This window comes from Notamacropus eugenii, chromosome 1 (genome assembly GCF_028372415.1).
Source record: "Notamacropus eugenii isolate mMacEug1 chromosome 1, mMacEug1.pri_v2, whole genome shotgun sequence".
In the NCBI taxonomy this organism is placed as follows: domain Eukaryota; kingdom Metazoa; phylum Chordata; class Mammalia; order Diprotodontia; family Macropodidae; genus Notamacropus; species Notamacropus eugenii.
This window is the reverse complement of record NC_092872.1, coordinates 24312754-24328980: the sequence shown is the minus strand read 5'-3', so window position 1 is coordinate 24328980 and position 16227 is coordinate 24312754. Positions and strand designations below refer to the sequence as shown.

At 37.9% G+C, this 16227-nt stretch overlaps 1 protein-coding gene across 6 annotated transcripts in view; it reads left to right on the top strand.

Moving 5' to 3' along the window:
• The window catches only part of ADAMTSL1 (ADAMTS like 1), a 1091970-nt gene that overhangs the window by 711957 nt on the left and 363786 nt on the right, over positions 1-16227 (top strand). The window lies entirely within an intron of this gene.

Genomic DNA, 16227 nt, shown 5'->3' with positions numbered 1-16227 from the left:
GTACTTTCACTGAAGCATAATAGATTCTGTCCCAGACCCTTATTTTAACTCTGTGTGTGTGACTTTCTGCTTCAAGTATGTTTCTTATATGTAACATATTGCTGAATGCTTATTTCTAATCAGTTCTACTATTATTTCCATTTCGTAGGTGAGTTCATCCCATTCATATTCACAGTTATAATTACTAACTGTATATTTCCCTCCATCTTACTTTTTCTATTATTTCTCTTTTTCCCTCCCTCCATCCCTGTCCCCCAATCCCTCCTCAAATGTCTGTTTTGCTTCTTACCACTTCCTTCCTTTTATCACCCTCCCCCCTTCTCTTATGGGCAGCTAGGTGGCACAGTGGCTAGAGCACTAGCTGTATGTCTCTCCCCTCCTATAAGTCACTTAAACCTCAGTTTCCTCACTTGTCAAATAAGCTGGAGAAGGAAGTGACAAACCACTCCAGTATCTTTGCCAGGAAAACCCCAACTGGGGTCATGAAGAGTTGGCAACAATTGAAATGAATGAACAACCCTTCTCTTATTCTGTTCTCCTCCTGCTTTTCTATTGTGTAAGATTGATTAATATTCTTGAGCCATACAAATAATTTTGTTCCATTTCCAGAGACAGAAAAGATCCAATTAGATTATGTTCTCTGGATGAATAATAGGATTAAGTTTCTATTTTCTATGATGCCTAGATATTGTATTAAATGAAAATAATTAATCAAGAAACATTTATTAACTACTTTGGGCTAAGCTAAGTGTTGGTGTTACAAAAAAAAGGCAAATACTAATCTGTTCTCAAAGAGCTCATATTCAAATGAAGAGTAAGCAAGCAAATAACCAAGTACATACTTAGCACATGCTTATACATGCATACCACATGCTGTGGGTCCCAAAAAAGTAAGCTTTAAACTTCCTTTGGGGATTGCTTGTATATAAAGCAGATGAAAGTAATCTCAGAGGGGAAGGCTGTACTAGAAAGAAATTGTATTTTTCTAATTGATACACACACGCGCGCGCACACACACACACACACACACACTCACACTCACACACAGAGCCATTTATCTTAAATTTGCAATGAAAAACCAGGGTTAATTTTTAACAAGGTCTGGTGGCTCCAGCTAAGTTGGAAAAGCTTTGAGCAAGAACTAAGTAACAGACTATGATTATGTCTTTCAAGGACCAGCCAAACTAAACTTGGATATGCTTATCACTAGAGGAGTGGCCACTTGCTAATTAGCACTGTTGGCCAAGACAACTCACTAAGACCACTGGATTTGTGCAAGGCTTAAAGTGTTTATGGTAATAGTTGGAAAGCAAGCTTGCTCTCACCACCCAAAGAAATGCAGCCATTTGTTTTTATATTAATTCTAAAGGAGGAGTTTCTAATATGTAATAGAATTATCATTGACAGTATTTTAGACTATCATGTGTTGAGAAGTAACATGGTTTAGTAGATGGAGTTCTAGACTGGTGGGAGGGTGGAGGGATGGGACTTTTCCTTTGATACTTGTGATATTGACCAACTGTGGGTCCCAGGCAAGTCACTGAATCTCTCTGACTCTCACCTGCTTCATCAGTAAAATAAGGACAATACAACCCATGGTAGTTACCCTCCTCACAGAGCAACTGTGAGACTCCTGAGAGATGATGTTTGGAAAGCATTTTGTAAACTTCAAAATATCACGTAAATGTCAGCTGTTGTTACCGTTGTTTCTCAATATAATCATTTTAATATCAGCAAAGTGGTAATAATGCATGGATAGCATTGTGGTTTAATATGTATCTTCAAAGATTACCAGATGCTTTTCCAAAAAAGAAAGAGAAGGGAAGGAAGAGAGAGGGAGGAAGAGGAAGATTGTGTGTGTGTGTGTGTGTGTGTGTGTGTGTGTGTGTGCAGAGACAGGGGGGGGGAGATTTTGTGTGTGTGTGTGTGTGTGTGTGTGTGTGTGTGTGTGTAGAGACAGAGAGAGAGAGAGAGGAAGGATAGGAGGGGAGAGGAGAAAACACAAAATATTCTCCTTCATTAAGCTTATCAAGAGAAGATAGAAATATTTTTTTAATGTCATTACCCAACCACAGAGTTTGTATTGCCAGAATATCAGTCAATGAATAGGAGTCTTGACTTTAACCTGTATCTAGAAAAGCTGGATGATGGGTCAATAGTCAGAAAGCAGATGAAAGATGAAGAATCATTGTCATGGACTAGTAGAAGTAAACCCTAGGATTTAGTGATAGAAAATTTTTTTCCTTACAATACTGATTACCACATTTTCTGGTTGTACTATTTCCATAACTACCCCCAAACCATGACATCAGAATTGCTAAAATATTTTTTTCCATAAAAGATACCATTTGACAATGAAAAGTACTACTTATAATTAGTACTACTTATAATTATAGTTATAAGTAATGCTACTTATAATTAAACAAAATTGCTATGCATAATAAAAACAAAATAGAATACATAAAAATATTCCGTAATTGTCTTAAATTTGTCATGATCCATCATCCAAAGAATTTCTTATTCTACTTTACCCTGTTTTGAACACATCCCAAGAGACACATATTGTGCCTCTTTCTGATCACCACATCTAAGAAATTATATTTAATGACTGGAATGCTCCTAAACAAAGACTACCTAGAACATGAAGAGAATGGAAACCATGTTATGGAGAACTTATTGAAGAAAATGGTGATGCTGAATCTGAAGAAGTAAAACTTAGAAGGAACTTTTCAACAATTCAGTTTAAGGAAAATTTACTAAGCACCTAACTTACATTGGGATATAATACCTGCTTCAGGTATTTGAAGGGCTGTCGCAAATAGGAAAGGTTAGATCTTTGTTTCTCAACTTCATAGAGCAGTGAGTAGAAGCTACAGAGAAGATATGAGTAATATTCCTAATAATTAGAGCTGTCCAAAAATAGAATAGACTTCCTGGAGATGTGGTGATTTCTCCAGCATTAGAGGTCTTCAAGCAATGGCCAGAAGACCATTTTCTGGGGATCCACAGTAGGTACAAAGGAGGGGTAGATGTTAACTCTTTTCATGATTCATTTATTTGCTTCTTTTTGAGTATTCAATTTCCTAAATGTGTAATGCTTGATTGTATGTGGTGATAGCACTGCAAGGCTTACTTGATAGTATCACACTGAAAAGCATGATAGGGGAATGTGGGAAATCTCAATAGTTTAGCTGACTGGTGTCTTGAGATTGACATCCATAAATGATCTGTGAAAAAAAGCCAAAATATGTCTCATGAAACTAATAAGAAATGCATGAATTCCCATCTGGTCCATGAAGAAAACTTGGTGACACAAACATTATTATTGGTAGAGCCTGTCACTTGAGATGAGAAACTGAGAGGGGATTTAAGAATAAATGAAAACCTCAAATAAAACCTTCTTGCTCAGCCAAGAACCAAATATTTCTGCTGTTGGTAACTCAGAATGGCATTTTGATCACTTAGCAAATTGTCACCACAGCCAAAAAAAATTCATCACTCTGTGATGATGAGACTTTCTGTAATTCACTAATTTGTACCTCAAAGAGGAGACAGGCCATTGCCAGGGCTGTACTTGGGCCTTTGCAACATGGTGGAACCTACTAGAACTTGTGTTCCACTGGCATAGTTTTCAAGAACCCAAGGCATGGAAATAAGATGCAGTCTTGGGGGGATCAGAATTTTAGGTGACTCTAAGTACAATGGAAAGAACTATGGCAAATCTAAATAGATTATAGGATATTACCCATGATGACTTGCAAAGGAGAAGTGGCATAAAAGATCCTAGGGATAAGTGTGACCTGAAAAGGGCAGTATACAGATCATGAAATGAGACTGAAGGATAACAGATGGGTAGCATAAATACTGAAATAGCTCCCACCACATGTCAAATTAACTTAAAGGAAAAGTTTTAGATTGGTTAGCTTCCCCTATGGAAGACATATGCAAATAAAAATGAAAGAGGTTATGCCCTGCATTGGTGAAGTGGGTACCCAACCCTTTAAGACAATATACACCTTTCAAAGTAAATTTAACACTCTAAGTTTCAGACTTTTATGAACATGTTCCTATAGAAGGAGTGATTACATGGGGAGAACACTGAAATTAGCATAAGAGGACCTCAGTTCAAATTCTAATTTTGCTCCATTTTGACTGTGGGCAAATCACTTGATCTCTCTAGATCTCTTTCTCCCTATTTGTAAAATAAAAGTGTTGAACTTGAGCAATAGGTTCTAAGCTGAAATTCTCTTCTCAAGTAATATTGTTCTCTGATAATAGATAAAATAAATGTACCAATAATAATATGTTGACAGAAAATATGTCCCTCTTTAGGTCCCACAAAATTAAAGCCAGTGCCTTTAGTAACTTGCTGGATGGGAAATTTAAAACAAAAGGGAGAAAAGATACTGACCCACCCTTCATTTCAGTATTTGGGGGAGGGAATGTCTTGATACATGACATATTTAAGTCTGGCAAAAATCAGAAAAATAATTAACTTGAGTATGTCTTTTTCTGGAAAGCCTATGCTTATTATAATGTCCGCAAACTTTTATTATATATTATACTTCTTGAATGCTAGTAAAACTTGCTACCATAGTTAAACTACAGCACAACATGTAATCAAGATGAAATGTAAATCTTTTTTTGTCTGTAGAAGACCATCCATCTATATAATTCCAGTTCTGGGAAGTACACTGTTTTCTAGATTGTTAAAATATGCCCTCTCTCACACAAAGATGACATTGACAATTGCTTGTCAATAGGAGTTTCTTTTATGTTGAATCTACCTCATTAACTGACCCCCTGGAGATCAATGTACGTGGTGAGACAGCTGGCCTGGGATAAAAGTAGAGTCAGAGTGAAGCTAAGTAGCCTTATGGGAGGAAGGCCCACAAGTTTGACCTCATTAGTGCAATTCTCTCAAACTAAATAACCCTGCCAGCTACAGATAATTAAGGAGCAAAAGAAAGCTTATCTTTTTTTATTTCTGAGAGCTATGAAAATTCCTTTGCCATTTCACAGCATCCTCAATAAATGAAGGAAAAAAATAAGCATTTTTAAAGCATCTGCTATGTGAAGTGCTTTATAAATATTATCACAATAACCCTAGAAGGTAGGTAATTATCCTCATTTTACAACTGAGGAAACTGAAGCAGGCAAAGGCTATGTGATTTCCTCAGTCACCCATAATATGTCTCTGAAACAAGATTTGAACTCAAGACTTCCTGACTCCTTCCCTAGCACTCTATCTACTGTATCACCCAATCACTTCAAGGCCAACATTGAGTAAATAAAATTAATACCCTGTCTGCTATTTACTTTGATAAATTTATTATTTAGTAAATTTAGTAATTTTGTTTCTTTACATGATTTCATCAATGTGGGTGTATTTTTTAGGAGTGAGCAGCTAGGTGGTACAGTGGATAGAGTACCAGTGCAGGAGTCAGGAGGACCTGAGTTCAAATCTCACCTCAGACACTTGACACTCACTAGCTGTGAGACCTTGGTCAAGTCACTTAACCCCAATTGCCTCATCCTGGGTCATCTCCAGTCATCCTGATGAATATCTGGTCACTGGATTCAGATGGCTTTGGAGGAGAAGGGAGGCTGGTGACCTGCACAGCCCTCCCTCACTCAAAACAAAGTCAAGTGCAAGTCATGTCATCATTTCTCTGATGGCATGGTCTTCTTTGGCAATGAAGGTTGAACATACTTTTCAGGAGTGCAGGTCACAACCTCTTCATAACTTTGACTTGGTATATATGATATTCATGAGGTGATGTGACCAAAAATACATCATCATCTAGTGGCCAGTTTTCTTGATATGAACCTTCCTGAACTTAACTAGACTCTTCTTCACATGGTAGATACTGAGCATAGTAGAAAGAATGTGACTGGGAATCCATGGTCCATGGTCTGGAGGTCTGGGTTGAGTCCTGACTTAGACACTCATTAGTTGTGTGATCCAGGGCAAATCACAAAATCTCAGATTCACCTCTCAGAGCCTCAGGTTCTTTATGTGTAAAATAAAGGTAATAATGCTATTAGCAAATTTGCCTTACAAGCTGTGCTTGGAAAGGTCTTTGTAAACCATAAACGTAAATAGCATTGGGCCTTTGGTTGGTTAGTTGTTGTCCTTTGTCTTCAAAGAGGACCAAAATGACATCACAATTGTAAAGTGGAATTTCAGTGTGTCCAGCTGTGGCTGATCAGACCAATACCAGCTCAGAATGCTCTACTGGAGGTTGGGCACAGATAGTCTGTTTGAATATTTGGGGTGGGTATCCCAAATTTTTGCATCCTGCATTTACTTTGTGCTGTCTCAATTCTGCTTTGCTCAAAGATCACAGCACCTTTTCTTATGTGGGCACGCCATGCTGAGCAGTCCTGTGCCAGTGTCTCCCATGTTGCACAGTTAAATCCAAAGTTCTTGAGAGAGACTTTGAGAGTGTCCCTATATCATTTCCTCTGGCTACCATGTGATCCCCTGCCTCATGCAAGTTCTCCATAAAATAGTCTTTTTGGCAAGCATACATTTTGCATTCGAACAACATGGCCAACCCATCAGAGTTGCGCTCTCTGAAACATAGTTTGAATACTTGGCAGTTCAGCTCTAGCAAGGACTTCAATGTCTGGTACCTTATCCTGCCAGGTGATCCTCAGAATCTTCCTAAGACAGTTCAAGTGAAAACGATTCAGTTTCCTGGCATGGCGCTAGTAGACTGTCCATGTTTCAGAAACTTATAACAATGAGGTCAGCACAACAGCTCTGTAGATCTTCAGTTTGGTAGTCAGTCTAATATCTCTTCTCTCCCAAACCTTTCTTCGGAGCCTCCCAAACACTGAGCTAGCTCTGCAACGCATTCATCAACCTCATTGTCAATGTGTACGTCCCTGGAAAGTACACTACCAAGGTAAGTGAACTTATCCACAGCATTCAAAACTTCTCCATTTGTTGTAACCAATGGTTCCATGTATGGATGGTGTAGTGGTGACTGATGGAGCACTTATGTTTTTTTGGTGTTAGTTATTAGGCCAAAATTAGCACAGGCAGCAGAGAATTGATCCATACTTTGTTGCATCTCAGCTTCAGAGGCTGCATTGAGTACACAATCATCTACAAACAGAAAATCATGCACCAACACTCCCTCCACTTTGGTCTTGGCTTGTAACCTTTTCAAATTGAAGAACTTAGCATCAGTGCGATAGTTGACCTTGATGCTGTGTTCATTCTCATTGAAAGCATTTGTCAACATGGCTGAAAACAATATGCTAAATAGCATGGGAGGAAGCACACAGCCCTGTTTCACTCCATTTGTGACTGGGAAGGCACAAGAGTTTTGTCCATTATCCAGAACCCTGGGCAAACATGCCATCATGAAATTGATGTACAATATTGATGAACTTCTCTGAGCAACCAAATATTTGACACAATTTTCCATAAGTCCTCACAACTAACAGTGTCAAAGGCCTTGGTCAGATCCACAGACCTGTTCTGTGGTCCACGGACCTCTGTTCTGCTCCTGGCATTTCTCCTGGTGTTGTTGGGCAGCAAACACCATATCAACTGTTCCTCGGCCATTTCTGAATCCACACAGCTCTTAGGTATATGCCCATCTTCCAGGTGAAGTATCAGCCTATTTAGAAGGACTCTAGTAAGAATTTTGCCAACAATGACTAAGAGAGAAAGCATTGGGTCTTTAGACACCTACTATATATATAAACATTATTCTAAGAACAGATCTGAAGGCTTCACCAGGTTGTCAGAGGGGTCCATCACACATACATACATACATACATACACAGAGAGAGAGAGAGAGAGAGAGAGAGAGATTAAGAACTCTTGATTGTACTCAATTGGAAAAGTGTTTAAGAATCTAAGGATCTAAGGTTACCTCCATACTGTGATGAAAAACCAGGGAGGATATTAGTGAAGGAATCTTATTTTTATAGAATGAGAATCCACTTAATAGTTTAACAGGATACAATATTTTCAAAAGTATCTGTCCAATCTCTCTATTATCTATATAAAATATAAATTTATAACCACATGCCTACACCACTGATACCTCAATCGTATTTCTGCATTTCTTGTCATAAGATAGCACAAATAAGCAAAAGTTTAATTTTTTTGTTTTGGGTTTGTTTTCTTTTTAAACGTACCTCAGTTTGCTCTATGGCAGTTGGTGGCACAGTAGATAGAGTGCCAGGTCTGGAGTCTGGAAGACTCATCTTCATGAGTTCAAAATCTGGCCTCAGACACTCATTTGCCGTGTCACCCTGGGCATGTCACTAAACCTTGTTTGCCTCAGTTCCTCATCTATACAATGAGTTAGAGAAGGAAATGACAAACCACCCCAGTATCTCTGCCAAGGAAACCTTAAATGGAGTCACAGAGAGTCAGATACATTTGAAAAACAACAACGAAGTTTGATCCATGCCGCAGAGCATATATAAGCATGATGAGCATTAGTGTATTACATTAGTGTGTAAGCTAATGGTAGAATGGGATTACCAAAGAGTGATAATTTTAGCATCCGTAGATCATTAACTAGTCTCTAGATTTTTTTTTGCTTTCTTCAGTCCATTCCTTCCTTGCTATAACTTTAGCCTTTCATATTGGGCATTTCAGAGCCAGGCTATATGTGTATCTTTTGTGGTTTCATATATTCTTAGCCTTCCACTCAACATTATCACATCATAGCATATTCCTATGGCAAATTTATAATGTGCAGACATCCTACACCCATCCCATTGCACAGCCCCCATTTCTGCTTCTCATCCATGCATTTGTAATACGTCTTTCAGCAAATGACATCCAGATCTCTTACTCCCGAGAGAAACCACCAGATGATAAGGATGAATTGGCACAATTCCAGTTTCAAAGTTAGAAAAACTTTTACATTTTTGTAAATTTCTAGACCTGATGTGAATTTAATTGAAGAGCAAATGGCTAAGCTATTATACAGCATCACATCAGGTAATGGTTATGGGCATGTGGTCCACAGTTAGACTTCTCAGATGCATAGCTAAAAATAAAACAAAGTTTAGTATACTTTCCAACAAAATAGTATTTCTTTATAGAAGTCAATCTCAGTTAAAAGTAGACAGCATTTCAAATCAATACATTTTTCCCAAAGAGAATTAGGATCAACTGTTAATATCAAAGTACTGTTTTCCAAGCATATTATTTTTCAAATGTGAGAACTCTCCTCCGCCTCTCCCCACCAGAATCACCAACAATGCCTGGCACATAGTAGGCCCTCAATAAATACTTGTTGATAATTATTACAATGGGCTCATTAAAAACCACTCCTTGGTTGTAACCATTCAACCAGTTCCTAATCCAGCAAAACGTATTATTAAATAGGCATGTTTATTGAGCACTTGTTGTGTGGAGAACACTTTGCTAGGCCCATAAAATGGCACCAGATAAGTAAGACATGATTCTGGCCCTCAACCTACATACAGTCAATAGTGTGATTCCTACACAAGAAAATTCCTTTATAATCTACTGAATGACACAGCAAATTTGCAAATGCCTTTGGTTTCCCATGATAAAATATTTCATATCTCAGTTTGAGACCACCATGTTCTAATCCATTGCATTTTTTAAGTCATATTCAAACCCCAGAACATTGCAAGAAGGATCTGTAACCACTCAAAAAAGATTTGGTTCGACCATGCATGCAGGAAAGACCAAGTTGATGAAGAATGACTTGCCCAGATTATTGACATATTGTAGGATAGACAACCTATAGATCTGTCCTTTAGGATATATATGTAGAATAGATAAATCCAATCAATTAACCCACAAATATATAATAAGCATCTATTAAGTGCCAGCCTCTGTGCTAGACAGTACAACTGGCTGAGTCAGGCCCAGAATTTAACAGTAGGAAGAGAAGAAGGCACAAGAAGAGATCAGTTACGTTGCCTTAAGAAAAAAAAAAAGGATGGTCTATCTTGCAAATTTCTCTCAGAAACAAAGGCCTATTTTTAGTAGCTATTTTGTTGATGATGTTATATGACGATGAGACATGGAACACAATAGTTTCCAAAGAAATGAAAATATATTTCATAAAGAGGTTACTAGAGAATCACATACAGGACCGGTGAACTTTGAAGAATAACCAGAACAAAAGATGTCATTAGAAAAATTTATGATAGGAATAGAAAGTAGGTTGATCACATGATGAGAGAAGAAGATATTGGATGGACACTCTGATTCCACTGGTATCCTCACTATGTCAAGTAGACAAGAAGAAGGCTTCTAGGTCATGGGGTGGGCCACTTATATTGGATTTATGGGAAGATATGGGCAAGAGTTGCTTAGGATGAATGGACATGGATGCATTACAGTCTATGGTTAGAGGAAATTTCCAAATCAATGAACATATATACATATGTATGTGTGTGTGTGTGTGTGTATTCTGACACATTAGTTTCGTAATTGGAGAAGGGATAATTTAGCACTTTAAAAAGTCCTTAATTTCATTCATGTTCTCTCTATTCCCAGTCTCTCTACCACAACCTCAGTAGAGAGTTCCTTAGTGGAGAGTCTTTTTCATTTACCATGGCCCAAAAAACAAAAATTCATCAAGTGGTGGTCAGTGCCCTGATGATGAAGCCCTTGGACTAATCTTCTGACAGTAGATGTATTTGAAGCATTTTTAGCTAGTGAGACCCTGCCACTGATTAAGAGGCACCTTTGAAAACTAACCCACAGCTGGTCAGGCATCAGGAGTATTTTAGTGGAGAGGAAAAACATACGGTCCATTTAAAAGGAAGAAGTTGTTTTCAAATGTAGATATATCAACAAGCTGCTTTCTGTTTGATTTTGTTTGCAAAGAATTTTAATTAAATGATCCACAAGCATTTATTAAATGCCTACTATGTGCCAGGGCCTGTTGCTGCTCTAGGAGAATCTTGACCATAGTCATCCATGGTCTTTGGGCCCAGAAACCATCTTAGTATTTGCATGCTGATGGCTCTGTTATAAGATTAGCAACAGCTATGTTCTGAACCCTTTTCTATTCTCTTGGGGGTATAATCATGAAAATGGGATGACAGAATCCTCTGTACAAAATTATCCAATTTCTCTGAAAATCTGTTGATTATTTTTTTATCTTCATCTGAAATGCTCAGAGCACCTAATAAGAGGAAATTTAAGATCTTTAAGAACTGAAGTGTCAATGCAAGCTGAATCTGTGACTTTGTTTATCTTGGGAAAATGTTAGCTGATAGACAATATACTGAGGCAGGAAAGAGAAGAACGTTATACAAGTTTTCCAAAGATTTTCCCCAATCCTTTGGACTTCATTTCATCTCTGATGACCAATGAGGAAAGAAAAAGCAGGTGATATAGTGAGTTCTTAAATAGGTATTGGTCTTTAAATTGTACCTTAAAGTCAGTATCTAGTGAAAGAAGGAATATATGTAGATGAGTGGAAAGAAAAGTGGATTAAATCAGAAAAACAAAGTTAGAGACTCACAGGTGCCACTTGGGTCTATGACCTTGGGATAAATCAATCATCTAACTTTTAGAGATGAGTTCATAATTCCAGTTCAGTTCAACAGGTATATGTAACCCTGAGCAGATGACTTACCTTCTTATCAAATCTCTAAGACTTTAAGCTACAGAGAAGGCATTGACCCGCATTGGTGCAAGGAGATCCTTGCCAGGAACTTCCTACATTGTTGAAATCATAAATCCAGCTTTCTACTAGGCCCTCCTCATCAAATATGCAGTGGGTATAAGAAGACAATAATGAAATAATTCATCCCTTCAAGATGCTTACATCTTACAGGGGAGGGATACAGTGTGTATATAGATGTCAGTGCTGGATAATTTGAGTAGAGACAAAGTATTGACAATTAAGGGGATCCGGAAATGCTTTCTGTTAGAGGTAGCATTTCAGGTGAACCTTGAAGGCAGTTAAGGATTCTAAGTTAGCAGGGAGGTGAGAAGAGCAGTGCATTCCAAGAGAGAGACAACGTGAAAGCAGGAGCCGAAATGCCATTTTCGTGCAGAGAACAGCAAATAAGCCAGTTTGGCTGGAAGGAGAGTAAATAATGTGATGTTTTGCAGCCAGAAAATGCCATACAAATGTAAGGGGGTTTTGTTTGTTTTTGGTTTTTGTCCTGAAGGGAATAGGTGGGGGTTCCCATTTAATTACTGAGCTTCCTAGAACAGTAAATGTTCAGTGGGCATTTCAGAAATCTCTGGAAAGACAAAGCAAAGTGAAAATGCAGGCAAGTATTAATTACCAGGGTCAGCGTGGTTAATTAGTGGAGGCAAGATGTTTGGGAAAAGCACTGGCCTAGTCATCACTATGTTGGCTTGCTTCCTCGGTGCCCCCACTGTATTCATTCTGTGGCCCGAGGAAAGTAAACCAAGTTTCACTTTCCCAACAGCTTAATCTAGTCCAGGGATAGCTGCCCTTCCCTGTGCCCCATTTCTGGCTTGATCCAAAAAGAAAGGCACTATAGAAATGCTTAATATAACTATTCCTCACTGTAAAGTCACATTAGGATATGCTGAATCCTAAACAGTTCAACTCCACTATTTGGTACCATATAAACCAGTAGTGATTCTACGAAGCATCCTTAATTTATCGGAGCTTTATGTTTGTTCCTTACTGTATTTGTTTCCAGATGATTTGAACTATATATTAGAAAAATCATAGTATGATTCCAGGCTCTAATGAGCTCAGGCCCAGAAGCCTGATGTGACTAGTATCTCTTAAATTAATTTTCCCACAATGTGAAGAAATATGAAATTTATTTAATTAATGTATTAATTAGGATAAGTTATTCTGTGGGTTGCTGAATGAATAGACAGAACTGGGTTCAGTTCAAATCTGACCTCAGATGCTTACTAGCATTGTGACTCAAGGCAAATCATTTAACCTCTATCCGCCTCAGTTTTCCCATTTATAAAATGGGGATAATAACGGCACACAGCTTACATGGCTGTTGTGAAGATCAAATGAAATAATATGTGTAAACTGCTTTTCAAACATTAAAAAGAGCTATATAAATTCTAGGTATTATGATTATTTCTACTAGCTAGGACCTCAGACATATCATGAAATTGAAGGACCATGCCCCTCTTGGGTCTAGCCACACACCCCGTAAGTAGAAGTCATCCTTTCCCTACTCATATTTTTGCATTCGTTCTAACTATTTCTGAGTCCTGTTTTTAGAAAAGTATTGGATATGGCCCAGCTCCTGCCTTAACAATTGGAAGATCCTTTTGTCTTGAATTGCCCTACTAAATTTTATCTGAAATCTTCTCTGACTTTTTAAGACCTGCAAACTAGTATTCGCTAGCTTTATTTTTTCTTGTTCAGTCGTGTCCAACTTTTTGTGACCCCGTTTGGGAAGTCTCCACGTCTATTTGCCTCATTCCTTATATGCAAAGTAGTAAGGATAACACTTGAACTGTCTAACTCATAAGGTTGTTGTGAGGAAAAACTTTGTAAAACTTAAAGTGCTGTGTAAATGTGAGTTATTCTATCTATTGCTTACTTAAGGTACATCATGTTTTAGGAAGCCTGAGCCAGGAATTGAGAAGATGAGTTTAAATTTGGCATCTGATACACATTGCATAACAACCTTTCTTTAAAAATAAAACAGAGAGAAAGGAAGGGATGGAGGAGAGAGAGAGAGAGAGAGAGAGAGAGAGAGAGAGAGAGAGAGAGACAAAGACAGAGAGACAGAAACAGAGACAGAGACACAGAGAGAAGAGAGAGAGAGAGAGAGAGAGAGAGAGAGAGAGAGAGAGAGAGAATCAGTGTACTTAAAAACATTTTGTCCTCAGATATAAGTTATCCCAAACAAGTTTGGGAAATGGCATGTAGGGGGTGGGGAAGAAAGGGAAGGGTCTTTGGAAAGGAGTGCCAAATTGTTTCTTGAGATTTGTGTTCTAGGAAACTAGTTAGACAAACTGCAAAGGCAGAAATGGGGGTAATCAACACTTTGTCTATGATGTTGTATTATAGTATATCAATTAGAATTTACTGTTATTACCTTATTAATTTTTTTTACCTTTATTACTTATTCTCAGGATACTGAAATGGTCCTAGTTGTTGGGGAAGGCTTGAGAGGATACAGACTATATTAATATCACAATATGCCCATGGATTCATGTTTTTTATAATTATAGGAAAAAACCTATAGTTAAAGGAATTGACCTCCAGGGTGAAGGATCAATTCAAGTGCAGACTTTTGACTCATCACACTGAGAATGGAAATTCATGGGCTCCCTAGTGAAGAGAGGTGCTTCATTCCCTTTGGCTTCTAGAGAATGCCTGTCAGTTCAGTTCAGCCAATAGCAAAGTCTTCGAATGAATCCCATTCCCCCATAACAGTTCAGAGTTATAAAGCCATTTAATATTTGAAACAATTAGCAAAGGGCTACCTTTAAGCAGTCAATCAGTAGCTGCCCTTGTGAATTTGACACATATTCCTCCAGGAATGTGTACAACATGAGTGAGAAGAGTGAGCACGCAAATAGAGAATACATGAGGTCAAAGAAATACACACCTCCAACTAAATCCCCAATGTACTTTGCTGTCTCTGATGTCCTCACACTTGCCCTGGATCTGTCCTGGATGCAACGTATCTGTTTGGCTCCAGGTGATTCCATCAGTTGGATTGGGAAAGGGGGGGAAGGAATCAATTGATCAAGGATACCCTGAATTCTCCCTCTTCCCTTCAGCCCCCCTTACACTTATAAGCAATAATTCATGGTTTTATTGCAGTATGATTCTGGAAGGCCATATGGTGTGGTTTAAAGAATACTTGTCTTGGACTCATGAGATCTGAGTTCAAATATTGGCTCTGATACTTACTAGCTTTATGGTCTTGGGCAAGTTTCTTCATATAAATAATTACTTTCTTTGTGTTAATATATTTTTTTGAAAATCCAAATGTGATATATATATATATGTATACATACATATATATATTATTACTACAGTTTGATCTCCCCCTTTCCCAAGTAAGTGGACCAAATTGTTTTTATTTTATCAAGTAAACCCCAAAGAGAAGCTTAATATTCATATTGTTCATGATCTGTCTTATCAGCTTTATTTTCCTTGGAACCGTTTGTTTTTATCTAACAAAAAAGCATGTCAAATTTGGAGTGGGTCCAACTATTCAGAGCATTTATATGAGGTGGTCTTCTCAATATATTACAGAGGTCGCACATTTTGAAACAGAAAGTTTGTGGTTCCTTTAGTTTGAGTTTTGGGTTCACGCCTAGTCTAAATGCAGTCCAGGAGTGCTAATATTCCAAGACATATATCTTCTATGGACACTTTGTTCCAAACCCTGATCTCCTCTCAGGAGCATTCAACTAAGGCCAAAGACTTAAATGTTTCTGGCCAATTTACGGCCAGGCTTATCCTATAAACCAGTTTGCTGGAATAAGTTAATAGATAATGGGAAGAGTGTTTGGTGTCTATGACCTTTGCTGTCCATTAAGAAAGATGTTGATTCTTTATTTGTGTTTCTACTTCAGAAATTTAAAATTGATTTAAATTGCACATTATTTCATGTGTTTAACCTTTATATTTATCCCTCCCCTTTGATCTCCCATTAGTTGGCATTTTCATTTATATAATGAAAAGAATTTTTATCCCTTTTTTTGGTAGGTCCTGTTTGGCCAGTGTCTCTGACCTCTGTTATTATTCTTTCTCCCCTAATAATTTCCCCTTTCCCTACCTTGTAGTACTTTTTACTACCGAAGGAGATTGTACTAAATGTAAAGAAGGAATTTTCTGGTAAAGAAATCTTTACACCAAAGTTCCTCAATCACAGTTTTGAAGTCTTAGCAGTGAGGGAGGGGTAGGCATCAGCATGTCAAGACTGGGGCATAGTTGTTGCCCCAGGCAAAAGAAACCAGCCATTGAAAGGACTCCTCTTTCAGAGATCTTTAAACTACCATGAATTATTCAGGATTAACTCTACCAGGGTACGGTAAATAGGAGAAATTATTTCTGTAGATTTCTTTCAGATATTTGATTAGATTTGTTGTTGTTCAGTCCTGCCATCTTGGTTTTCAAGACATTTCCTTCTCCAGCTCATTTTACAATGAGGAAACTGAGGCAAATATGGTTAAATCATTTGCCCAGAGTCGCATAGCCAGTAAGTGTCAGAGACCAGATTTGAACTCATAAAGATGAGCCTTCCTGGCTGTAGGCCTAGCACTCTATCCAT